This window comes from Scyliorhinus torazame, chromosome 6, assembly GCF_047496885.1.
Source record: "Scyliorhinus torazame isolate Kashiwa2021f chromosome 6, sScyTor2.1, whole genome shotgun sequence".
NCBI lineage: Eukaryota > Metazoa > Chordata > Chondrichthyes > Carcharhiniformes > Scyliorhinidae > Scyliorhinus > Scyliorhinus torazame.
Window position 1 is genome coordinate 273,663,243 of NC_092712.1, and position 25,047 is coordinate 273,688,289.

General features: G+C 45.6%; 1 long non-coding RNA gene across 8 annotated transcripts in view; it reads left to right on the forward strand.

Annotated features, from left to right (window-relative positions):
- LOC140425435 (uncharacterized) overlaps nucleotides 1-25,047 on the forward strand; it is a 153,710-nt gene that overhangs the window by 106,338 nt on the left and 22,325 nt on the right. For 5 of the 8 annotated variants that reach the window (XR_011947859.1, XR_011947860.1, XR_011947857.1 and 2 more), the window contains one exon: nucleotides 20,304-20,422. The exons of the other annotated variants lie outside the window; for them this stretch is intronic. This is a non-coding gene — a long non-coding RNA (uncharacterized lncRNA). The remainder of the gene's footprint in view (nucleotides 1-20,303; nucleotides 20,423-25,047) is intronic. 8 annotated transcript variants of the gene reach the window in all.

Below are 25,047 nucleotides of genomic sequence, written 5' to 3' on the forward strand. Positions count from 1 at the left end.
CCCGCTCCGAAGGCAAGTCGACTGGAAGTCGCCTCACTCTGGGCAACCCTAACTTGACAGACAGTCCCATCACTGGGGAGAAAGTCCCATCACTTGGGAGCTTCCAGCCAACCCGACTGGCCGGCAACTCCAGCAGTCCTGGCAGTGCCAAGAGCTGAGAAACGGGTGCTGCCGGAACCGGAACCAATCCCGAGAAGAATGTCCAACATCTCCTGGAGTGAGGTAAGCCTGGAGTGTTGGACGGGGAGGGTTTGGCCAGCTTTTGCGGGGGTTGCGGGGGGGGGGGGGGGGGGCGCTGAGATGGGGGGAATGGGTTGGGGGGGTTGCGGTGGTGGAATTTGGAGAATGTGAGGGTCGGAAAATATAGGGGTATGGCCTAATGAGGGGCTGCACCCGATGTGCAAAGGGTGCTCCCTGAAACGTGGTCCCTCCTTCCTACTCCTTTGAAAACCATTTTGCAAGAACGATCTGCCCACTCCAGCTCCACCGCTCACATCAACTGTATTATGGTATGGGCAGTGTTATTGGCATCGTCGGGCTTGGTAAGAAGCTCAATTGACCCTTAATTGTTTGTTTACATTGAGTGGACGGTCTGTCGATTTTGGAGCCACCCACCTACTCTGTAATGGTGGAGCGCTGACAGCCGGAAGATCTCACTCGATGGGAATTGACAACTCCAGGTTCAATCTCTGTTATTCAACTGCAAAATATCCCACACTGTCCACATGTCAGCACAATAGTAATGCATATTTTTTATTATTAATGACCCCAGTTTTTGAAATAACTATCCCTTGGGTGCTGAATGTCTTGCCTTCAGTTTGTGCCATGTATGTGCATTTTAGTGACATTTTAGTGAAAGCTTAGGCTTTCTGGTCCTGTCCTCTGGCAGATCTGGGATCAGCCTGTTCAAATTACACACAGATCGGTTTCTGCTACTTTTTCTGCAATTTGACTTGATTAAATACCAGACACAGGAGCCAGCTGCCAGAAATAGTGTCCGGCAATTTAAAGTTATCAATGGAGCAGGTGATTCAATGGAAGGAGGACCCGTGAAAATGGTCAGAGAGGAGTACGTACGTTATTAGAAACAAAATATAACTCGGCCAAATATTTCTCATCAGGCAGCTCAGCAGCTGTCACTTTCTCCTATCAGCAAGGTGTGCTGTGGCAACTTTTTCTCACACTTTTCTGTCAACATTCCAATTGCAAATGCCTATGCCCACATCTCGAATGGAAACGACCTATTGTTAGATTCTTTGTTGAAGCTGCAAAAAGGAAGAATCAGAGGTGGCACACGTCGAGTTCGTATAACATGGTACAAGGGGTTTCTTTCCATGATGCTGCTCAAACAGGGTACGAAGCTGAACTCGGCAAAAGCTCGCGAGACGCTCCGATGGTATCATTGTGTAACACGTGACATTACACCAGCCAATGGCGTTACTCTGATACATAACACCCCTCCCTATATACTCCTTTAGAGTCCCCAGCATTTTTACTTAAACAAGCAATTTAACTCTGATCCAACACATAATGCCATAACTAACATTCTCATGTTACATACGGACATTAGTAAGACAGTCTCTTGGGCGGATGCCGGTCTCGTTTTGGCAGAACACGACGTTCAGGAACTTGGCTCTGACGGGTACTAGGAGTGTCTTCCTGTACGCTGGTTGGTGTTACATCTGGTAAAACCAACTCAGCAACTGTCTCTGGTTGTGTGGATAATTCTGTCACAACAGATTACATAATTTCAGCAGTTGCAGTCCTCAAGTCGGACATGTCCCTGTCCATACTATCTGTGGTGAAAACATCTGGTACAGATTCTGTACTCTCACCAGGTGCAGTCAATAATTGGTCAGCGTGCCAACACCAGAAATAGTTCATCGTCAGATTGTACAATATATGAAATCGATCCCGTTTTGGCTGATACAATTGCTGGAGTCCATTTTCTGCTTGGGGTGAAATTCTTTGCAAGGACATGCTCCCCACGGTCAAAGGCGACTTTCGGAATGTTGTTGCCTTCTAGCCACATGCGTCTGTTGTTGTTGGCTGACTATCTCGGAGTTGAAGGTTGAAATGTGTGCGTAGTTTCTTTTTGAACATCAGGATAGCCGGTGAGCTCTGTGTTGTTGAATGCGCAGTGTTTCTGTATTTCATTAGAAATCTATTGACACGGTTGGGTAGAGAACCTTATCCCTCAAAACCTTCACTACATGCATGAGCGATTGTATGAAACGATCAGCTAAGCCTTTGCTAGCTGGATGGGAGGGGGCAGATTTGATGCCACACCCCTTCAGGTAGTCCTCAAATTCGGCTCATGTGAATTGAGTACCGTTATCATTCACGAGTTGTTCAGGTCGCCTGAATCTTGCAAATCCCTTGTCAAGCCTTTCTATGGTCTGTTCCGTAGTTGACGATTTCATGTTGTCAACTTTGCGCCATTTTGAATGCGCGTCAGCCATAACCAAAAACATGTCCTTCAACTGGTCCCGCATAATCAACATGGATTCTTTGACATAGCCTGGTAGGAAATTCCCATGGATGCAAAGGTTGTAGTAGAGGTACATTTCTCAATGCAGCACAGGATTGGCATAACCCCACATTCTCCTTTATTTGGGCATCCAACCCGGGCCACAAGAGGTAGCTTCTCGTCAACTCCTTCATTATAATTACACTAGATGGCCCTCGCGCAGCTGTTCCAGGATTCTACTTTGAAGATATGGTGGATTGACTGCTCTAATGCAATACTCCACTTTGTACTGTCAACTCCAGATGCCTGGTAAGATAGGGTTACAGGTCTGAATTCTTTCTGTGTTCTTGTGTTAGCTTGCCTTTTGGGCAGCACGGTGGCGCAGTGGGTTAGCCCTGCTGCCTCACAGCGCCGAGGACCCAGGTTCGATCCCGGCTCTGGGTCACTGTCCGTGTGGAGTTTGCATATTCTCCCTGTGTTTGCGTGGGTTTCGCCCCCACAACCCAAAGATGTGCAAGGTAGGTGGATTGGCCATGCTAAATTGCCCCTTAATTGGAAAAAATTAATTGGGTACTCTAAATTTATTTAAAAAAAGAAGGAAAAAAAAGTGTTAGTTTGCCTTTGAATTATGTCCAACACCTTCCCCATCACTGGATCTGGTCGGGTAAATTTTCACACCTGAGAAGACGTTCTCTGAAACATTTTCCACATGAGACAAATAAAATATGTTGTTGAAGTGTTCATCAGATTCATGCTTATCTTTTTCGTCTTGTTAATCTTGCAGTGGCAGCCTAGGCAAAACATCCGTGTTTGTGTGCTGTTCAGACTCAATATATTTAATGACACCTGTGCCGACAAGATTAACGCCCAACATTGTTATCAATTAGCAGCGAGTGGCCCACAAACTGTTGTTAAGGGACGAGGTTGGTCAATAGAGTAAATTGACGGTCAATAAATAATGGTGGAAACTTCGAATGCCAAAAATAATGCTGAGAGTTTCTTTCTCAAGTTGAGTAGGATTGGACTCAGTGCTAGCGAACATCCTGGAAGCAAATGCTGTTGGTCGCTCTTTGCCTGAAGGCATTATATGCGAGACAACTGCTCCAATCCCATAGGGTGATGTGTCACAAGCAAGCTGCTGCTTCAGTTTTGGATTATAATGGACCAACAACTCCAATCCCTGTAATATTGTTTTGACATTTTGGTAAGCATCCTCACAATCTTTCTTCCAGAGCCAAGCTTGTTTCTTACCAAGAAATATATGTGTAAAGCTTTGTTGCTAAGTGTGATATGAACTTAATAATCCAAGAAACGACCTTAACTGAGTCATGTTCTGTGGTCACAGAGCATCCAGCATCTCCAACATTTCTTAGGTTCTTTGTGAATACCGTCTTCGTCGATAATGTGTCCAGGTTAGTGATTGAAGATGTAAAAAATTCACACTTCTCGTTCTTGACCCTGAGATTATGTAGTTTCAGCCTTGAGAGTGGCTTTTAGGTTTTTTATATGCTCTCCATCATTTGAACCTGTAATCAAAATGCTGTCCAGGTAGCATTACACACCCAGTAGCCCACTCACAGCCTGATTCATAGATTGTTGGAAGAGAGCCGGTGCTGACGTTATCCTGAACGGAACCGATACTGAAACACACCCTGGTGTGTTACTGTGGCCAATAACGGCTGAGACTCAATAGCTACAATCATTTACAGATAGGCTTGGGAGAGAACAATTTTGCTCAATTTTTGCCCTCCTGAGAATCCTGCAAAAAGACCTTCGATAATTGGTAGAGGGTACTGATCAGCACATAATACAGGGCTGATAGTCATTTTAAATCCCCGCATATTCGTACTGAACCATCCTTCTTTAAGATGGAGGCAATTGGGGTTGCCCAATTGTTGGATGGTGATAGACCCAATGACTCCTGCCTTTGGGAACCTCTCGACTGCTTCGTCCATGAATACCATAGAGTACGGTAAGCGCTTTCAACACTCAGGCATGCTGTCTGCCTTTATCTTGAGTTTCACATTGACCCCAATCATGGATCCACATGGCTCCTCGAATACCTTTGTATACTTTCTCAGAAGTGGTCGAGGATCGTTTGTAGAGTCAACAAGTTGGTTCACACTGGCGCATTTAGTTCGATCTTCCTTAACCAATGTCTCCCAAATGATATGGGGAGGTGTGGCATAGTGGTATTGTCACTGGACGAGTAATCCAGAGACCCAGGGTAATAACACTCTGGGGACCAGGGTTTGAATCCCACTATGGCAAACAGCAAAATTTGAATTCAATAAAAATCTGGAATTAAAAGTCTAATGATGACTATGAAACCTTTGACGATTGTCGTAAAAACCCTTCTGGGTTTAGGGAAGAAAATCTGCCATCCTTACCTGGTCTGATTTACATGTGACTCCACATCCACAGCAATGTGATTGACTCTTAAATGCACTCAGGGATGGACAATGAATGCTGGCCCAATCAGCGATGCCCACATCCCATAAACGAATAAAACAAAACAATGCTGGAAAGTTTCCTTGAACAATGTGAAGAGGCAACTCCACTTTCTGCTTGTTAACTTCCACAGTCACCTTGATGAAGTCGTTCAGCGACACGACCTCCTCGGTAAATGTCCTCAAGACCACGTCAGATGGGGCAGCACGGTGGCGCAGTGGGTTAGCCCTGCTGCCTCATGGCGCCAAGGTTCCAGGTTCGATCCACAACCCAAAGATGTGCTGGTTAGGTGGATTGGCCACGCTAAATTGCCCCATCGATGATTCCTCATTCTGGTTCAGAAAGTGGTTTTTCTCCCTTTTTTTTTAATGGTCTGGATCTGGTCACCAGCTTCTCTTTTGTAATTTTTTTGTTGCAGCCGAAAATGAAAGAATCAGAAGGGCACACGCCGAGGTCGTATAACATAGTTCAAGGAATTTATTTACAAGATTCTGCTGAAGCAGGGTACAATGGTGATTTCTGCAAAATCCCGCGAAACACTCCACTGACATCATTGCATAACACGTAACATTACACCAGCCAATGGCTTTACTCTGATACATAACACCTATGTAAACATGTGACATTGACATTACACCTTCCCACCAGCGGTGGCGCCATAGCAGCTAATTTTACATTTGGCATCCTACAATATAGAGAAACCTCCATGAGACCATAAGACACAGGAGCAGAATTAGGCCATTTGGCCCATCGAGTCTGCTCCACCATTCAATCATGGCTGATATGTTTCTCATCCCCATTCTCTTGTCTTCTCCTCATAACCCCTGATTCCCTTATTAATCAAGAACCTATCCATCTCTATCTTAAATACATTCAGCGACTTGGCCTCCACAGCCTTCTGCTTCCATATTTCAACCTACTTTATTTCTCTACTTTTCAAGTTGCTTTAGGTTTTGCTATTTAATTATAAATAATAATTATAAAGTTACAGTACTATACTAAAATAAACTAATGCACAACTTTAACATTGGGGCTGAATTACATCTGCATGACTTGATCTAATTCCTCATCTTCTAACTTCACGTCACCTGAATATTACATGATCTTGACTCCCCACGTATAATGGCTTCGGCAATTGACTGATAATATATTAAAAGAGTATAGTGGACATTCTGTACTTTATAAATGTAACATGATGCTTTCTAGTTATGCTTGGCCTTGCCATATTTAGTCTGTTTACTATACATACTTATCTCTCAAACTTTGCTCCTAATCTCCTTGATAAGCGATGCTGTTGAATGATCCATATCTACCACGTGCCTGACCTTGGCTTTTGGTCATGGCCTGAATTTCACTTGCTTCTCAATATCAGTCTACACCACTGGCTGTATACCCGTGCACTGCAAGTGACCTGAAAACTGGCCTGTGCTCATGCCCTGATCCCTCGCACACCTGCAGGATTCTATTTCCACCTGAGAAGTATGGAAGACAAAACAGAAATAAAGGAACAAGCCAGGAGGTACAAGCCTGGTGTAAACAGAGGTAGAAGAGAGTGGCATAAATAAGATAAGGGTAGAGGGAAATACAAGTCTCAGAGCTGAAAAATATAAGCAGAGATAAGGAGAGAGTTACAAAGCAGCATACATGCAGAAACCCCCTCAAAAGAATGTACAATATACTCTTCTCTCAACGACATTTGAGTTTATATGTTGTCAGGATTTCCCTGGCATGGTGGCACAGTGGTTAGCACTGCTGCCTCACAGCGCCAGGGCCCCGTGTTCAATTTCAGCCTTGGGTGGCTGTCTGTGTGGAGTTTGCACGTTCTCCCCGTATCTGCGTGGGTTTCCTACAGTCCAAAGATGTTCAGGCTAGGTGGATTGCTAAATTGCCCCTTAGCGTCCAAAAATGTGTAGCTTAGGTGGGGTTATGGGCATAGGGTGGGGAGGTGGGCTTGGTAGGGTGCTCTTTCAGAGGGTTGGTGCAGACTTGATGGGCTAAATGGCCTCCTTATGCACTGTAGGGATTCTATTCTATATCCGTTACACAACAACACTTCTTCAGATACTAGTCCATGTGTATTTATTTTTAGGGAGGGAGACGGGTGGTGTTTGAGAGTCTGTGTTAGGTTCATAAATTATCATCCACACACTTGAATGCCGATGAATGTAAACAATGAGGTCTGCTTGAAGCTGAATGTTTCCTTTGTGCCAGTACCAACGAGAGGTTGCATTTTGAAATAAGTCTCTATTTTACTTCATTTTACCTGATGAACTAAATCCTTCCTGACAAGTTCCGTTTTACTGTCAAAAGTGTTCTTCAGAAATCTATACATGTGTTAATTTGTCCTAACAGCCTTTTCATTTACTTAAATTCAAAAACATAATCTTGTATTAAGCTGGGGGTGGGGGGGGTGGGGGTGGGTGGTGGTGGTTAAGGGTTTGTATTAAGAGTGGAATCTTGTCGACAGCTCCTCTGTTAATGTTTCACATCAATGTTTCTTAAGATCTGCACAACAATACTTTTTGACCAAATCATGCAACATTCTGGCTGGTTGAAGAATTTGTATTAAAACTCAGGTAACACTGGTGTTCCGACTGGGGTAAGGATGATGTTTGAGAAGTGGACTGGGGAAAGGGAGCACTTTGGGAATCTGGAAAGAGGGAGTGGTGGCGTTTGACAATCTGGATTGGAGTGTGGATGGCATTTGGAACTGTGGAAGTGTGGAGTTTGGAAATTGGGATGGGAAATTTGGGAGAATCTGGTCTTTGGGTTTAATCACTACTTTCCCTGTTTTGCTTTTAATGCTGAGATACTGTACTTCATTGCTCTAATCAAGTGATGGGCAACCTGCGGCCTGGGGGGCCATGTGGGGCCCATCTGGGTTCTGACTGCGGTCCATGTGGGGCCCATCTGGGTTCTGACTGCGGACCTTGAGACATTTTGCTGATAGTTGCCCATGTGCATGATTACCTGATCATTGCTGCATCATTATTTGTGGGGATCATGGTGCGTCCACATTAGTTGCCACATTTCTCCACAGTGACTCCACTGAATTGGTTGCGAAATTCTGAGGCTGTGAAACACACTCTGTAAATGTACATCTTTCACTCTTTTCCCCTCTGCAAAGCGCCATCCCCCCCCGCCCATCCCCCGCCCCCACCCAGGCTGAGGTTCACAAATTAGACACAGATCAGGGAGCTAAATTTGAGAACCTGTTTACAAGGCCTAGACGCACACTTTAACTGATGGGGGGCATTTTGGAGCAAACCTTTTTATGACACCATTTGGTGTAAACAGGGGCGGCAGTGAGGGAACAAATTAGGGAATATTAAGAAGCCAGACGATTAAACATTCCAAACATGGGCTGACCGGTCACCCATTTTGCAGTACCTTCACCTGACAGCATTATTATGCAGCTGTGATTAAAGAGAAATGAAACCTCGTGAATTCCCAGTGAAATTGTATTGATCCAGATGCATTTGAAGGAAAATAAATATGTCAGGCCATTATTTGTGTGTAATTTTTCTTGAGCAGATCACAATAACATGACAGCCTCATGCCTTTAATGGACAATAAATTCCAAGGCTACGGAGCAGTGAGGGCATGATGTAGAAACATATATTAGTGTGAAGCCAAGATGCTGGCACAGTGTAACTGAAGTGCCTCCAGGAGCTATTGTTATTGGTGAAACAATTTAGAATGCATCATTCTTCTTCAAGAGAATGTTAATAGAATTTTTATCTTTGCGATCACAGTAGGGAGGAGCGGTATGAATAACTGTGGAAAACAACAAAAATAAAACTGTTCATGTACCAGTCCTCCAGTCTTGTGACTTTCCTCAAAATGGGTGCACTGTCCAAAGAATGGATCCCAATCACATTGCCCACATCTCGTTACTGCTGGAGGATGTCAGTAACATGGCACGACAGTTGTCATCTGGTCCTATTTTACCTTGCTTGTGGTAATTAGCGATTAGCAAATGCTTTGACTTTGATTTTCTATTTTAAAAACCTGCTGATGGCAACTGCCGTCCCATTTAAGATAGTAAAGGCCAGTGCAAATGATGGGAGGCTATTCAGCCAATATAGGTCGTCCTTGCTTAGAAAGCTTTGATTCCTCAACATCATGCCATCGTCCCTCATAAATGTCTCCGAAGATTTCCACTCCTCAGTGCTACCCAGAAGACCCGTTTTCCGGTGTCAATCATGTTTTCTGTGAATAACTGCTTCTTGATACCTGTCCTGAATTTGCCTTCTCCTGGTTTCCCAGTATTTTGTCGCACCTATTTCTATATTAAGTGTCTGGGAATACATTCCTGTTGGTTATGCGTCGCGTGATGTGTAGTGACGTCAGTGGAGTGTTTGTGCAGTGTTGATGGTTTCGCTCAGTTGGCTGGACAGCTGCTTTGTGATGTGGAGTGGAAGCAGCAGTGTGGGTTCAATTTCCGTACCAGCTGAGGTTATTTATGAAGGCCTCACCTTCTCGACCTTGCCCCTCGCCTAAGGTATGGTGATTCTTGTCATAATATACACCAGTATATCATGGTGCAGATACACACACACTGATGGACACACAGCAAGACCAATCAACACACACAACACCGCAGCCAATCACCAGTTAGAACACACTCACTATAAAGACAGGGGGCATCAGAGTTCCCGCTCATTCGGGATGCAGCCTCCTAGAAGGACAGAGCTTACAGCTTACAACACAGATCTTCACCATGTGCTGAGTGCATAGACTGGTTAGGACAGGCATAGGTCTTTAGTTTAATCTAACATCGTGTTAACCCACAGTGAAAGTATGTTCAACAGTTTCTAACTTAATAAAATAGTGTTGCACTATTTTAAGTGTTGGTGGCCTGTATGTGTTCCTCGGATCCAGAGCACCCAACACCACATCAATTCTCAGATTAAATCACCACCAGTCAGCTCTCCCCCTCAAAGGGAAAAGCAGCCTATGGTCATCTGGGACCATGGCAATTTTACTTTACTTACCAGTCAGCATAATCCTCTCATCTCCTCCCGGAATCTGTCCCTGTCTTTTCCATAGCATGGTATGTGGTTTGCAAAGAGTGCTGAAAATGATTGGGCAGAATCATTCAATTCATAGACATGCAATGTGGTTAATTTGTGTGGGCTGCAATTAAAAAAATATCTGTTAGAAGCAAAGGATGAAGATATAATCATCTCCAACTTTGAGTCATTTATTGATCATTTTCCAAGAACTGTTCATTAATCTTGTAAAACCCAATAATTTAAAACTTTTGTGTTTTTGTTTTAAACAACATCTGGCACTGTTTGAGAAAGCACATCTTGTAATTCTTATGTAAATTCTTCGGTACAGCATGTACAGATCCATTATCCACGCCAGGTATGTTTGGTGTGTGTGAAATGTCTTCATGTGGCAATCAGGCCCTGAATTCATAATTGCTTTTATAGAAGAGTGTCAGTGCCCTATTGCCATATTAATGGGATTTTAACTCCACCTACCCAGAAGCTTAATTTAAAGCAGTGTTATGCAGTCACCTTATTAGTCAAAAACCACGATGCAGGCTATCCCATCATGCTGTGTGCCAGGCTTGTCCAATCTTTTGATGTACAGGGGGGACACACATTTCCATTACTTTCCCACTCAAGGGGCCAATGAGGAAATTTCAGATATATGGATTTCAATAAAAGATTGAGTATGAACAGAAGAAATGCCCTGCTGATAAAAATAAAGCAATGTCAAAGCATTAAATTGATAATTTAACAAAAGAATAATTAATAAAGATGACCATTATAGTATGAAAGGGAAGTGTGTGTGTCTGGCTCACACCCAGCCTCGGGGGGTGCATGCACTCACCCTCACCCACCGCCATGTGGGTGGGTGGGAAACTCACCCTCACCCACCGCCATGTGGGTGGGTGGGTGGGAAACTCACCCTCACCCACCGCCATGTGGGTGGGTGGGAATAACTGTTGTTGCGTGGAGATGAGGGAGAGTGAGAATTTTGCGACTGGGGGGGCGGTGAGATTCTCCAGCCTTGCCTGGCACTGGGATCGTCCGAGCCTGCTGAAAGTCAATGGATCTCTGGCTGGTCTGCTGCAACCCCTAATCCCCCCGGCCATGGCTGGATGGTAAAACCAGGGACTGGAAATGAGTCAAACACACATAAACACCCAGGGTTCCACAGCCACAAGCTCACACGAACACACAAACATACTCTCTTCTCTCTCTCTCACACACACAGATTCACTCCTCTGTCTCTTATGTGGGCAGCACGGTAGCACAGTGGGTAACACTGTTGCTTCACAGCTTCAGGGTCCCAGGTTCGATTCCTGGCTTGGGTCACTGCCTGTGTGGAGTCTGCACATTCTCCCTGTGTCTGTGTGGGTTTCCTCCGGGTGCTCCGGTTTCCTCTCACAAGTCTGAGATGATGTGCTATTAGGTAATTTGGACATTCTGAATTCTCCCACTGTGGACCCAAACAGGTGCCGGAATGTGGCGACTAGGGGCTTTTCACAGTAACTTCATTGCAATGTTAATGTAAGCCTACTTGTGACAATAAAGATTACTTTACTTTACATACTAACACACACACACACTCCTCTCTCTCTCTCACACACAACTCACTCCTGGGGCGGGATTCTCCGACACCCCGCCGGGTCGGAGACCCCCTCCACTGCGCATGCGCGGGGATGCCGTGAGCGGCCGCTGATGCTCCCACGCATGCGCCGCCCAGCAATGTCATTTCCGCGCCAGCTGGCGGGGCACCAAAGATCTTTCCCGCCAGCTGGTGGGGCGGAAATCAGTCCGGCGCGGGCCTAGCCCCTCAGGGTTAGGGCTCGGCTGCTCAAGATGTGGAGGATTCCGCACCTTTGGGGCGGGGTGATGCCGGACTGATTTGTGCCGTTTTTGGCGCCGGTCGGCGGACATCGCGCCGATTACGGAGAATTTCGCCCCTGGTCTCTCTCACACACACACTAACACACAACTACTCACTCTTTCACACACACTGGCACATTCCTCTATCTCTCACACACACTAACACACGCAGACTCACTCTTCTTTTGCTCTCACACACACTGACACATCCTCTCTCTCACACACACAGACTCACTCTCTCACACACACACACAGACGCTCCTCTCTCTCTCTCTCTCACACTCACACACACACGCATTCTCTTCTCTCTTCACACACACACTCCTCTTTCTTTCTCTCACACACACAGACTCACTTCTCTCTCTCAGTCTCTCTCACACACACAGACTCTCCTCTCTCTCTCTCTCTCACACACACGCATTCTCTTCTCTCTCACACACATACACTCTCCTCTTTCTTTCTCTCTCACACACACTCACTCCTCTCTCTCTCACACACAGGCACTCCTCTCTCTCTCACACACACACGCATTCTCTTCTCTCACACACACACTCCTCTTTCTTTCTCTCACACACACAGACTCACTTCTCTTTCTCTCTCTCTCACACACACACACAGACTCACTCCTCTCTCGCTCATACACACAGACACACTCCCCTCTCTCTCTCTCACACACTAACAGACACGCTCCTCTCTCTCTTTCTCTCTCTCTCTCTCTCTCTCTCACACACACACACACTAACACACACAGACTCACTCCACTCTCATACACATACAGGCACTTTTCTCTCTCTCCCTCTGCCTTTCTCTAACACACACAGACTCACTCCCCTCTCACACACACACTGAGACACACAGACACACTCTCTCACACACACATACACTAACTAACACACACAGACACACTCTTCTCTCTCTCGCACACACTAACACACAGACACACATCACACTCCTCTCTCACACACATACACACTCTTCTCTCTCGCACACAAAAACACACTGACAATCATGCACTGTTCTCTCTCTCTCTCAGTATCTGGCAAATCTGTATACGAGAGTGAGACAGCTAGTCTTACTCTGATGTGCAGTCGCTGGATCTACCGAGGTCCTGGGATCTAACCCCTTCGCCTTGGAGACCTTGGGTGAGTGCTGGTCCTCACAAATGGGGAGTAGATGGAGCAGCACTTTGGGGGTGGGTGGGGATCAGAGGGCCCCAGGTTGTTGTTTTCTGGGCAGGGTGACACCCTGGCACTGCTGGTGCCACCTTGGCACTGCCAGCATGGCACCCTGGCTGTACCACTGGGTTGCCAACCTGGCAGTGCCTAGGTGGTGGTGCCAGGCTGGCATTTTTCCCATGCTTGGGATCGGACCTGGGGCTGCCCTGCCATGTGTGAGGTGGGGCGCAGGGGGGCCCCCCCCGAGGACCTCCTCATCGGTGAGTTGGGGGTTTTGGGGTAGTGTCAGGGGGTCGAGAGTTCGGGACGCCATTTAAAAATGGTGCTGAGACTTCCGGTGGCGGCCATGGAGTGAATGATCGCATATTTGGCAGCTCCTGCTCATGGTGGTCTTTTTGTGGCCTTTACGCCGTTTTGTCACAAGAAATTTTTGGGAAAAAGGTGCAGAAGTGAGAGCAGAAGAGAGTGACCCTTAGTTTATGGAGCTGCGGTTCAGATGTGCCCAGAAAAATGTGAACCAGTTGGTTGAGGTAAGTGAGAACTGGACAACGCATGACGGATGGGCAGGGGCAGGGTCTGACCCGGCCGGCTCAGTGGTCGATGGACCAGTTGGTGAGCTTCCTGAATGAAAAGTTCACTCAACAACGGAAGGAAAGTGCGGAGGACCTGGCCCGGGAGGTGGACTCGATCAAGGCGGTGGTTGACCGCGTGGAGACGAGACTGGCAGCCCAGGGACAGGCGATCCAGAGGCTGGCGGGGGAGCAGGAGGAACAGTCTATCACGATGACAGCAGAAATTGGGCTGATGTGAGACCAGCAGAAGCGACTGATGGAGAAAGTGGAGGACCTAGAAAATCGTTCTCGGAGGCAGAACATCCAGATCGTAGGTCTGCCGGAGGGAATCAAAGGATCGGATGAGGGTGCCGATGTTAGGAAGTTGCTGGCGAAGCTGCTTGGGGAAGGTGCGTTAGATCGGCCGTTGGAGGTGGATCGGGCCCACAGGGCACTGATGTGCAAACCCCAGGGGGGTGAGCCCCCGAGGGCGATGGTGGTACGATCGGTTCCTGGGCAAGGAATGCATCATGAGGTGGGCCAGGCAGACGAGGCGATGCACTTGGGAAGACGTCGAGATTCGGGTGTCCCAAGACCTGGGAGCAGAGCTTGTGAAGAGGAGGGCGAGCTTTAACAGAGTCAAGTCCGAAGGGTGTTAAATTTGGTTTACTGTACCCAGCTCGCGTATGGGTGACCTATGGAGTCCGGCAGCTGTACGTTGGCTAGGCGGAGGAGGCAGCGGACTTCATGAAGGAGAATGGACTGGCAGGGGAAGGAGGACCTTGAACTTTGATTGAGGAGAACTGAACTATGTTGTGATTTAAAAATGGTGTCCCGATCTCTTCCTGCACTGAGGAGTTCTGGCAAGCAGAGCTTCTCATTGCAGGAAATGGGATTAAGTGCGGCCTCGATATGGCGTTCCCAGCTGAGGCTCCGAAATGCAACAAAGTCCCGATAGATAGCATGGTATTTCTCGCTAACTCAGACACACACTCACACTCTGCAACTCACACGCACACATGCACACACCCTCTTTCTCACACACATATACTCTCACACACACAGTCTCTGTCTCATACAAGCACACACACTTTCTCACACAGACACACTACTCTCTCACACATATACAAAAAAACCTCTCTCACATACACACTTTGACCAGAATTGTATACTCTCCCCCACCACCAATGTCCCTGCCTCCCATCTCTCCCCCCCGATGGCCGGGGGGGCAGAGGATGTAAAGTTACATGCACAGGATTCCCTCCAATTACCTGCCCGCCCTGACCCACATGCAATATTACAGTGGGCCTGGTTGGGCGTCGAACAGGAAGCCGCTATTAAGCCCTTAAGTAGCCACTTGATGTACACTGAAGGGCATCAATTTTTAGGTTGGCAGGCGCTGGGTGACAACCCAAAAAAGTAAAAAATCGCCAACTCGGGCAGGAAGTGAGGGAGTTCTGGCCTTTCCTCCCGCTTGACCTACCCCCGATGCCGAGATTGCCCCCCCTAACGACTCCCCGGGACCCCTGATACTTACCTAGGGCTTAGGCTCAGGCACAGTGCTGCAGGACCTCTTCTGGCCACTGCAGCGCTGTGCATGGAGGACCTGGACAGCTGTTGGCCAATCTGATTAGCTGACAGCTCCTCAAGGCGGGACCTCTGACCAAGGTTGGATGGATGGAGGCGGTGACACAATGGTATTGTTTGGGACAACTAATCCAGAAGACCCAGAGTAATGCTCTTGGACAAAGATGTGCAGGTTGGGTGGGGTTATGTGGTTACAGGGATAGTGTGTCAGTGAGCCTTGGTAGGGTGCTCTTTCAGAGGGTCGGTGCAGACTCAATGTGCTGAATAGCCTCCTTCTGCACTGTAGGGATTCTACGATTATATGACCTGGGTTCGAATCCCATCGCGTTGAAATTTCAACGAAATAAAAATCTGTAATTAAAGGCCTAATGATTACCACAAAACCATTGTCAATTTTTGTAAAAACCCATCTGATTCACTCATGTCCTTTAGGGAAGGAAATCTGTTATCCTTACTGGATCTGGTCTACATGTGACTCCAGGCCAAAGCAATCTGGTTCACTCTTAACTCCCCTCAGGAATGGGCAATAAATGCTGGTCCAGCCAGAGATGCCTGCATCCCATGAGCGATTGAAATAAACCCCCAGGATCCTCGGTTCTCTCCCCAGATTTACTCTAAATTTATAAAAACAAAAAAAAAGAATGAGAGGGCACAGATTGAAAGTGATTCGTAAAAGAGGTAAATGTGATGTGAACAAAACCTTTCCACGCAGTGAGTGGTTCGGGTCTGGAATGCACGGCCTAGAAGTGTGGTGGAGGCAGGTTCAATTGAGGCATCCAGGAGGGCATGAGATGATTACTTGAATAAAACCAATGTGCAGGGTTACGGGGGGGGGAAGGCAGGGGAATGGCGGTAAGTCATGATGCTCATTTGGAGAGTCGGTGCAGACACGATGGGCCGAATGGCCTCTTTCTGCACTGTAAAAATGCTGTGATTGTGTGATGCACAGGTCCGTGCCTGTGACATTCCACACATGCACATATACACAAATGCACACACATATACAGGCACATACATTCCTGATTTCAAATGGTTGGCAGGGATTTCTGCAGGGCAAGGAAGCACATTTTTAAAATAAATTTAGAGTACGCAATTCATTTTTTCCAATTAAGGGGCAATTTAGCGTGTTCAATCCACCTACCCGGCACATCTTTGTGTTGTGGGGGCTAAACCCACGCAAACACGGGGAGAATGTGCAAACTCCACACAGTGACCCAGGGCCGGGATCGAACCTGGGACGTCGGCACCGTGAGGCAGCAGGGCTAACCCATCGTGCTGCCTGAAACTGAGCAGTTATGATGGAAACCCAGGATGGCTCTGTGGCACAGTGCAGGGACCTGGGTTTGATTCCGGCCTTGGGTGGCTGGCTGTCTGTACAGTGTTTGCACTTTCTTGATGCGCCTGTGTGGATTTCCTCTGGATGATTCAGTTTCCTCCCACAATCTAAAGATGTGCAGGTTAGGTAGAGTTAAGGGAATAGGGTGAGAGAGTGGGCCTGGGTAAGATGCTCTTTCAGTGGGTCATTGCAGACTCGTTTGACCAAATGGCCTCTTTTTGCATGTATAGAGACATTTCAGAAAATGTTGGATTCCACAATCAGGGGAACTATCTGAATGGATGATTTAAAATGGGTTGAAAAGCCTTACGTTGTAATTCTTATGTGATTTTAGACTCCTACGCCTCGTTCATTGGCTTATCACATTGAGCATCAATTTCTAAAATACTCTCCTCGCTGGCTGCCCATTCCACAAATCTGCTGCCCAAATCACTCTTTTCCTTCTTGTTAATAAATTTAGAGTACCCAATTATGTTTTTTTCCCAAATAAGGGGCAATTTGGTGTGGCCAATCCACCTAACCTGCACATCTTTGGGTTGTGGGGGTGAAACCCACGCAGACACAGGGAGAATGTGCAAACTCCACACGGACAGTGACCCAGAGCCGGGATCGAACCTGGGTACTGTGAGGCAACGGGGCTAACCCACTGCGCCACTGTGCTTCCCACAAGGCCCAGCATGGTTGACAGTGAATGAAATCAGTGACGAACAAGAGGCTAGAGATAGAGGAGTGCAGAGCTAGAATATTGGGGGTACCAGTTCAAATTTTAAAAAATTATTTTTGTTCAGGCATTTGTGTTTTATTTCAACAAATGAAGGAGTGATGAGCTTTGCAGACTAGAGAAGCCCCAAATCCCACTGGCCCTACCCTAATGTGAGTTAAGGTAGGGAGGGAGGGGCACGCTTCATGCTTTCCCATGCAACAGAAGCAAGTCCAACATCCACCACTATGTTGAATAGCCTGGCAACATTTGCTGACGGAGCTCAATTGTGAATGGTGAGCCACTGGATGGTGCCTGGTGTTTGTAGAAATGGAGACCATTGAAAGAATGAGTGTCTTCAGCAATCCGATTGATTGTCACCCCATGCCCGCCCCATAAACATTTATCCTCTCCACTGCAAAAATGGCCGCATTGTGTATCATCTATAAGATGCACTGGAGTAAGTCGCCAAACCTCCTGCAACAGCACTTTCCAAACCTGCAACCTCCACCACCTTGAAGGACAGTGTCAGCAGACACATGGGGACACCACCACCTGCAGGTTCCCCTCCAGACCACGCACCACCCTGACTTGGAAATATTTCGCAGTTCCTTCATTGTCGCTGGGTCAAAATCCGGGAACTCCCTCCCTAACAGCACTGTGGGTGTATCTACATCACACGGACTGCAGGGGTTGAAGAAGGCAGCTCATCACCACTTCTCAAGGGCAATTCGGGGTGAACAGCAAATGTTGCCATTGCCAACAATATCAATATTCAATAAAATATTTTTTTTAAAAGGAGAGGAGGAAGAAAATGAAAAGAAGGAAACAAATGTGGGTGATTGTTCCTGTGCACCAACCCTCTGTTTCTAAAACATTGAAGAGAAATGGTGCTTATGCTGTTGCACTGGGCACAGGTCCTAGTTCCCTCTTTGGAGATTTGGCTGTGCAGGACATCTATCTGGCCCTCAATTCTGCCATAAACCATGATCGCTTTTCCTCAATTGGGGTTAGCGAGGCCATTGGGCTGTTTGCAGATGCTTGGAGGGTTCCAAAGGAGGAAAATTGGTGGTGTTGCGTAAGAGACACCACTTCAATATCAGGAGTCTGTCAATTCTGCATTCAAAGGGGAAAAAAAGAGGCCCGAATAATGGGAACGGCTGCCATTTTGGTCAGGCTTGGCCAAGATTGAGGTCTTCAAAGGTGGAGCCAATTTGGAGGGGGAGGCGGTCTCTCCCAAGAACCTCCACCTCATCAGGAGGTGTTGGGCCTATTATTGCCAGTCCCCTGGCCTTCCAGTGCTTTACAAGAGGTGGTCCTGGCATCAGGAGGTTGAAAACAGGTCAGTGTCCTAGACCCTGCCTCCCAGTTGGTATTTGCATACCATCAGCAGGGAAATGGACGCTGTGTGGGAGGATGGGCTGTGAAGGTTAAGGTGAGGAATTGCAGTCAGCCTCATTGCTGTAGATGTAAACCAAACTGGAGCTTGGTTTTTAAATTCCCATTCTTGTTCTCAAATCCAACCCCATGGCCTCACTCCTCTTGTCATTTCCTCCAGCCATACGTCTGCCTTCTCAGGTGGGTATAAATAATCCCATGGTAACAATACTAACTTGCAATTATAAAGCACCGTTAACATAGTAAAAATGTCCCAAGGCATTTCACAGGGGGCTTTTAATGTGCACCTTAGAGGAGAGACAGGTGGAGAGACAGAGGTTTAGAGAGGGAATTCCATAGTGTAAGGCCGAGCAGCTTAAAGCAGGGTGACAAATGGTGGAGTGATTTGCAAGAGGCCAGACCTAGAGGAGCACAGAGATCTCAGACTTGTGGGGGTGGAGAAGATGACGGAGGAAGGGAGGGGCGATTCAATGGAGAGATTTAAAAACCAGAATAGAATGTTAAAATTGAGCTGCTGCCAGACCGGGAGCCAATGTAGATCAACAAACATGGGTGATGATTAAGTGGAACTTGGTGTGAGTTCAGATGTACACCAGTTGGGTTTGGATGACCTCAGGTTGACAGAAGGCACAAAGTAGGAGGCCAGTTAGGATAGCATTGGAATCATTGAGTCAGGAAGTAACAATTAATGCAGCCACAAATTGCATATAATTTTGGTTTAAGAAAAGAACCTTATGAAGTTAGAGGGAGGGAGCTACTTTAAATCTCTTTCCATTTCCCCTTTGTGGTGGAGTTTCCCAAGGGAAGGAGTGGGAAGTGCAACCTCCCACTGTCCTGTAAATAAAAAACAGCCAGCTTTTTAGCTGAATTCAAATGTGTCAGTAAACATTCACGATCCGCTGGTTAAATTCCATGATTATCAGTGTTGTGCAGCTGCAATTGAACGTGTTGACGAGGCTGTAAATGTTTTGTATGGCTCTCATGCTAGCTCATGTTAATGGTTCTCTCTCCTGAGCTACTTCCTCCACTTCTTCAAATTTGCCGTCATTATCCCTCTCCTTAAAAGAAAATCCTTAAACTCCACGCCGCGGGTCCTTGCAAGCAATGGACCATCTCTAACCCCTTTTCCTCTCTTGCCCTCAAATTCAAGCCCTGAGAATGAATACTTCTGTCAGGTTTCTGACTTTTGTCATTGTACTGAAACAGCTCTTATCATAGGCACAATTACCACAGTATCCTATGTGAATGTGAGAAAGGTAAATTATATCACTTTATCCTTCACTACTTGTCTGTGACCTTTGATACAATTGGTCACATCGCCCTCCAAATTTACTTTTGTCCAGTTGGGTGGAAATGCCCTTGCCTTGCTCTATTCGTATCTTCTAGTTGTTGCCAGACAAGCATTAACTGTGGCTTCTCTTCCTGCTCCTGCACTGTTAACGTTGGTGTTCCTTAAGGATCTATCCCTGGCTTCTTCCTAATTTTCCCCGGACAGCATCATCCACAAACACAAACTCGAGTTCCACATGTCCACTGACGCCACCCAACTCTTTCTCTTCCCACCACCAGCACAAAGTAGCTGCACTGAATACCATCTCCAACATGCACTGCAGAATCTGGCCAGTGTCCTTTCAACAGCACCTTCCAAACCTGCGAACTCTACCACCTAGAAGAACAAGGGTAGCAGGTATATGGGAACACTGCCACCAGCAATCATATATCACCCTGACTTGGAAATATATCACCGTTCCTTTATCTTTCCCTAGAAGCACTGTGGCTGTGCCTACACCATGTGGACTGCAGAGGGCCGGCCTTGCCAGCAATGCCCCCATTCCATGAATGAATCAGAAAAAAGGATGACCTCGAGCAGCTCTGAGCCTAGAAGGTGAGGCTGTGTCTGCAATGTCTTGGTATGGGCGGCTGCAGTCTGGGCTGACCGGTTGACAGGCAACAACAAGGATACTGGCCGGGTGGCAGTGGTGGGAGGATGAATACTTTCATTCTGAGAGAGGACGACAGATTCATTTCTTGTGTAACTGCAGCTTGAGTCACTACAGTTCATCTTTAGCAGGCGCCAGCTAGTTTTAGGTACTGCAAGATAGCTTTAAGGTTTACCTGCCATTCACGACATTGGTCCCCTGTTGATGTGTTCAGTCAATCAACAATACAGTTTGGGTTCGCGGAATGCTGAGTTCCTTCAAATTAGTGTACTCTGGGAAGTTGGCATGCATTGTTAGACGTTTAGCTGCTGTTGTATAAAAAGCCAAAGGCTCTGCTTCTTTTCACCAACACTTTTATTCCACTTTAACAGACTCTGCACAAAACTCTCACATCACATCACCTGACACAAAGGCCACCTGAAGTCCCTTTCCATATCAGTGTCAATTATTGGATACTTAACATAAATGAGACAACTAATTGGAATGTCTCTTAACCCATTACCTAACAGTCTCCCTTCCTTGGAGAAAAAACTAATTAGATGAAAACAAAATTACAAGAAACTCAAAAACACACATGCAATTTCCCCCCTTCTTTTTTTTCCATTTTGGAAAAATGAAACAATCACAGAAACAGGCGCCCTTCATTAACAATACCCAAAAGTTTATGTGAGCTAGCCCCTCTTTTTGGAAAACAGTCTGACAATTGATAGCTACTGTTGACCCATTTAATTTTTGTTATTCCCCTCTGTCCAACATCTGCTTCAAACTTGCGATGTCTATCCTTAACCTTTTTTCATTGACACTTTTTGTAGAGTGCACATTTTCTCACAGAGATTTATTGTCAATGTGACATTAATTTTTGTACTCAACTTTAAGAAATCAAAACTCACGTGCGGTCTATTCTGTCTACCTAACCAATTCAGTTGCCCAATTAAACTTCGCAGTTGTTCTTTTTCCATCTTTGAAACCATTACGTCTTTTTGTGAAACCCGGCCACGGCTAATTGCTATTGGGCTGATGCTTTCCAAATAAGATTGCTGACGTAAAGTTGCCCCTAACTTAGTCTGGCCGATTTCCAATCCAATATATTTAAATGCACCGGATGCCTGACTTCCAACCCGGAATTCTTTCCTCAAACCAGAGATTACAATAGCTTCAAAATCACTAGTCCCACGCCACAAAAAATCATCGACATGCATCATAAAGATGCCAGAAAGATTCCCTTTATAGTGCCAGTAAAACATTGCCAGATCTGCTTTCAACTTACAACAGCCTAACTTTAACAAAACTGACCTTACCGAAAAATACCAGACTCTAGACGCATCATTTAATCCAGATACACATTTGTTCAACTTCCAGAGTACCCCTTCTGTGTTAGCTGTCTCTTTAGGAGGACCGAGAAAAATGTCTCTCTGGAGCTGATGACCCTGCAAAGAGGCAGCTTTTATATCTATAGATTTACATTCCCATGCCTTTGTGGCTAATAGAGCCAAGAAGATCTTTAAAATAACCTTTCCTGCCATAGGTGAATCTACCCTTAAATCCTGATCTTCTAAGTTTTCTTTAAATCCCCTTGCCACAAGCCTGGCCTTTGCCTTATAAGTTCCATCCGGAAGAACCTTTTCCGTGCAAATCCATCTGTGAGATAGAGCTCTTTGTCCCCTATCCGGTACCTCCGTGTAGACCCCAAATTCACTCCAACTATGCAGTTCTTGCTCTTTGGCATCTTTGATAACGTTTTCATCTAATTTATTGGAAGCCACCAAAATCTCACGTGAATATGGGCTTCCACTCATATTAGTATTCATATTCTTACTCATGTTCCGAGACCTTGATAAACAACGTCCCCTCTCCCGCCTGGTATCTCGTTCTGTACTGCTACTGCTTGATCTTTCCCCTCTGCTGTGGGATGACCTTTCAATAGTTCTTGACCTTTTCCTGCAAACCTGTTCACTGTTTAATGTACTATCTGAACTGGCACTGCGTTTCTGTGCCCTCCATTTTTGAACTTCGTGTTCCTAATCCATTGTCTTGACCCCTTCCCCTGAATGCTGTACATTCAACCAATGTTTATACTTTCCAGTGGCCTTCCCTGCTCTACTAATAAAAATTGCATCCTTCCATTGACTAGACCCTTCAGGCAAGTATGTCACTTTTGTACCAACTTTTGGCAGTTGCCCTTTCGGAAAAATGGCCTGTTTTAATTCACCAGATGTGTTGTGTTCCTCTACAGAAACCCTGTCCATATCAGTTAACTGGTCCTCATAGTTCTGTAACACATGCGTACCAGATGACCCTGGTTCCTCATCATGTCTGTCTGCTCTGTCTAAATTTGAAAATCTGTAGTCTGTACCCATTATCCTTGATGAATGTACCCTAACAGTTTGATTGCCATGTTGCAAAATAATTGTTTTCCCATCTATGCCTACGATCTTCCCTGGGCCTTTCCATTCATAAAAATTGTCTCTCTTATAGTATACTATGTCTCCTTGCTGAAAAACGGTATTTGATGGCCGTATATTATGCTTTAAAGCTCTGCAAATTCTTTCAGAGACTTCTGCTTCCAAAAAGGCTTTTCTACTGCTATGTAATGCATTTAAATGCTCAGCAAAGGCAGTGCTAATTGTAGTCCCTTCCCAAGCTGGAGGCTGGTCATCCAAAATGGACGGAATTTTAGGATTTCTACCAAACACTAATTGATAGGGACTATAGACCCCAACCATCTGTCATGAATTCTTTGCATGTACCGCCCATGCTAAAGCTGAATTTAGCCTGCAATTCGGTTTATCTGCCAAAATTTTCCGGAGCATGTTATCGATTACAGCATGGTTTCTTTCACAGACACCATTACTAAATGGGCTTTCTGCAGCCGTATTCATAACTGTGATATTTACGTTTTCACACATATCCCTTATCTCATCATTAGCAAATTCTCCCCCATTTCCGTAAGGAATTTTGCCGGTGGGCCCATTCCTGTCCCTATCTATTTTTCCATGATTTGATCCAGAATTATTCTCTTTTCTTTACTTTGTACAATTGTTGATTGACTAAATCTGGTTGCTAACTCTACAAAATGCAAAATAAATATATTATTGGCTTTATCCCAGATCTTAAGGTCCATGGCCACAATGTTGTTAAAATCCCTGGCCAAAGGTAGGGTTACGATCGGTGTCCTTCTGTACTTCCTACAAACTTCACAGCGACCACTAACCTGTTTTATCAGTTTAGTATAGTCTTCATCCCTTACCCCTGCACCCTTTAATAAATTTTTCAGCCTCCGAGGAGACGGATGCGCAAATTGCCTGTGCAGTTTTATTACAACAAGCTTTTTATCAGCTAAAGTCCCATTTTCAACTGCCATTGACACATCCTTAACAACTCTACTTGAAATATTATTTGTCAGTAATGGAATACAACAGTGTCCCGACTGTGTAAATTGTAAGTCCACCGTCTTTCCAAAAACTGTTGCCTTATCTTGTTAGTAGTGTATCTTCCATATTCGGCTTTATTGCAGGCTGACCTATTTGGATCATCAGAGCCATCGGAATTGAATGTTTCCCCAGAAACTTTTTTAAAGCTTCTGTCATCTCATCGAATAAGGTATCCTTATCAGTAAACTGAACTCCTGTCAAAACCAGGAGCCTATCCATGTTGCTCACTCTAGCACAGTCAAGTAATTTACAGGCCAACACAGACTGTGGAAATTCCAGGTTGTGTTTCTGCAGCCTTTTATATGGTCTGCCAAATTTCATTATATAGTCTTCACTGGAGAAATCCTCTATTTTCCAGAACCTATCAAAATCCGACCATGCTTCATACGCACTTAACAAATCATCCTTCTTATAAATCTTATCCATATAACGTAATAGAGTCTGCAGACCTTCTTCTGAGTCTAACTCTTCCAAATCCAGCTCAGAAAACACTTTGCCCCAGATTTTACTGTCATAAGGTAGAGAAAGAGCCAATGCCATACCTTGTTTTCTCTTTCCCAAGGCAGTTACCCTAGTTCACATAACTACTGCACTTCTCCATTGGTCGTATGATCCCCTTTCAGAAAATAAGGGGGGATAGTCATATCCGGCCATCTTTATCCTAGATTAAGCCATATATCTTTGGTTTTTTTTTCTTCTCACTCACTCCTTAGGTTGGTCTGGAAAAGTTGTTTCTTTCAATCCTTCACATTTGCACAGCAACCATCCTCTGCTACCATTTGTTAGACATTTAGCTACAGTTGTATAGTCAAAGGTTCTGCTCCTTTTCACCAACACCTTTATTTCACTTTAACAGACTCTGCACAAAACCCTATCATCACATCACCTGACACAAAGGCCACCTGAAGTCCTTTTACATATCAGTGTCAATTATTGGATACTTAACATAAATGAGACAACTAATTGGAATGTCGCTTAACCCATTACTTAACATGCATTGTATTCAGCGAGCATGGGATAATCAAGCACATTGCAATTCCTGCATCTGGTTTTTGGGTCTCCAGTTCAGCCCTCTATCTCTCCTCTTACGCTCCAGTCTAGATTTTTACCATGACAGAGAGGCTGTCCATCATGACAAA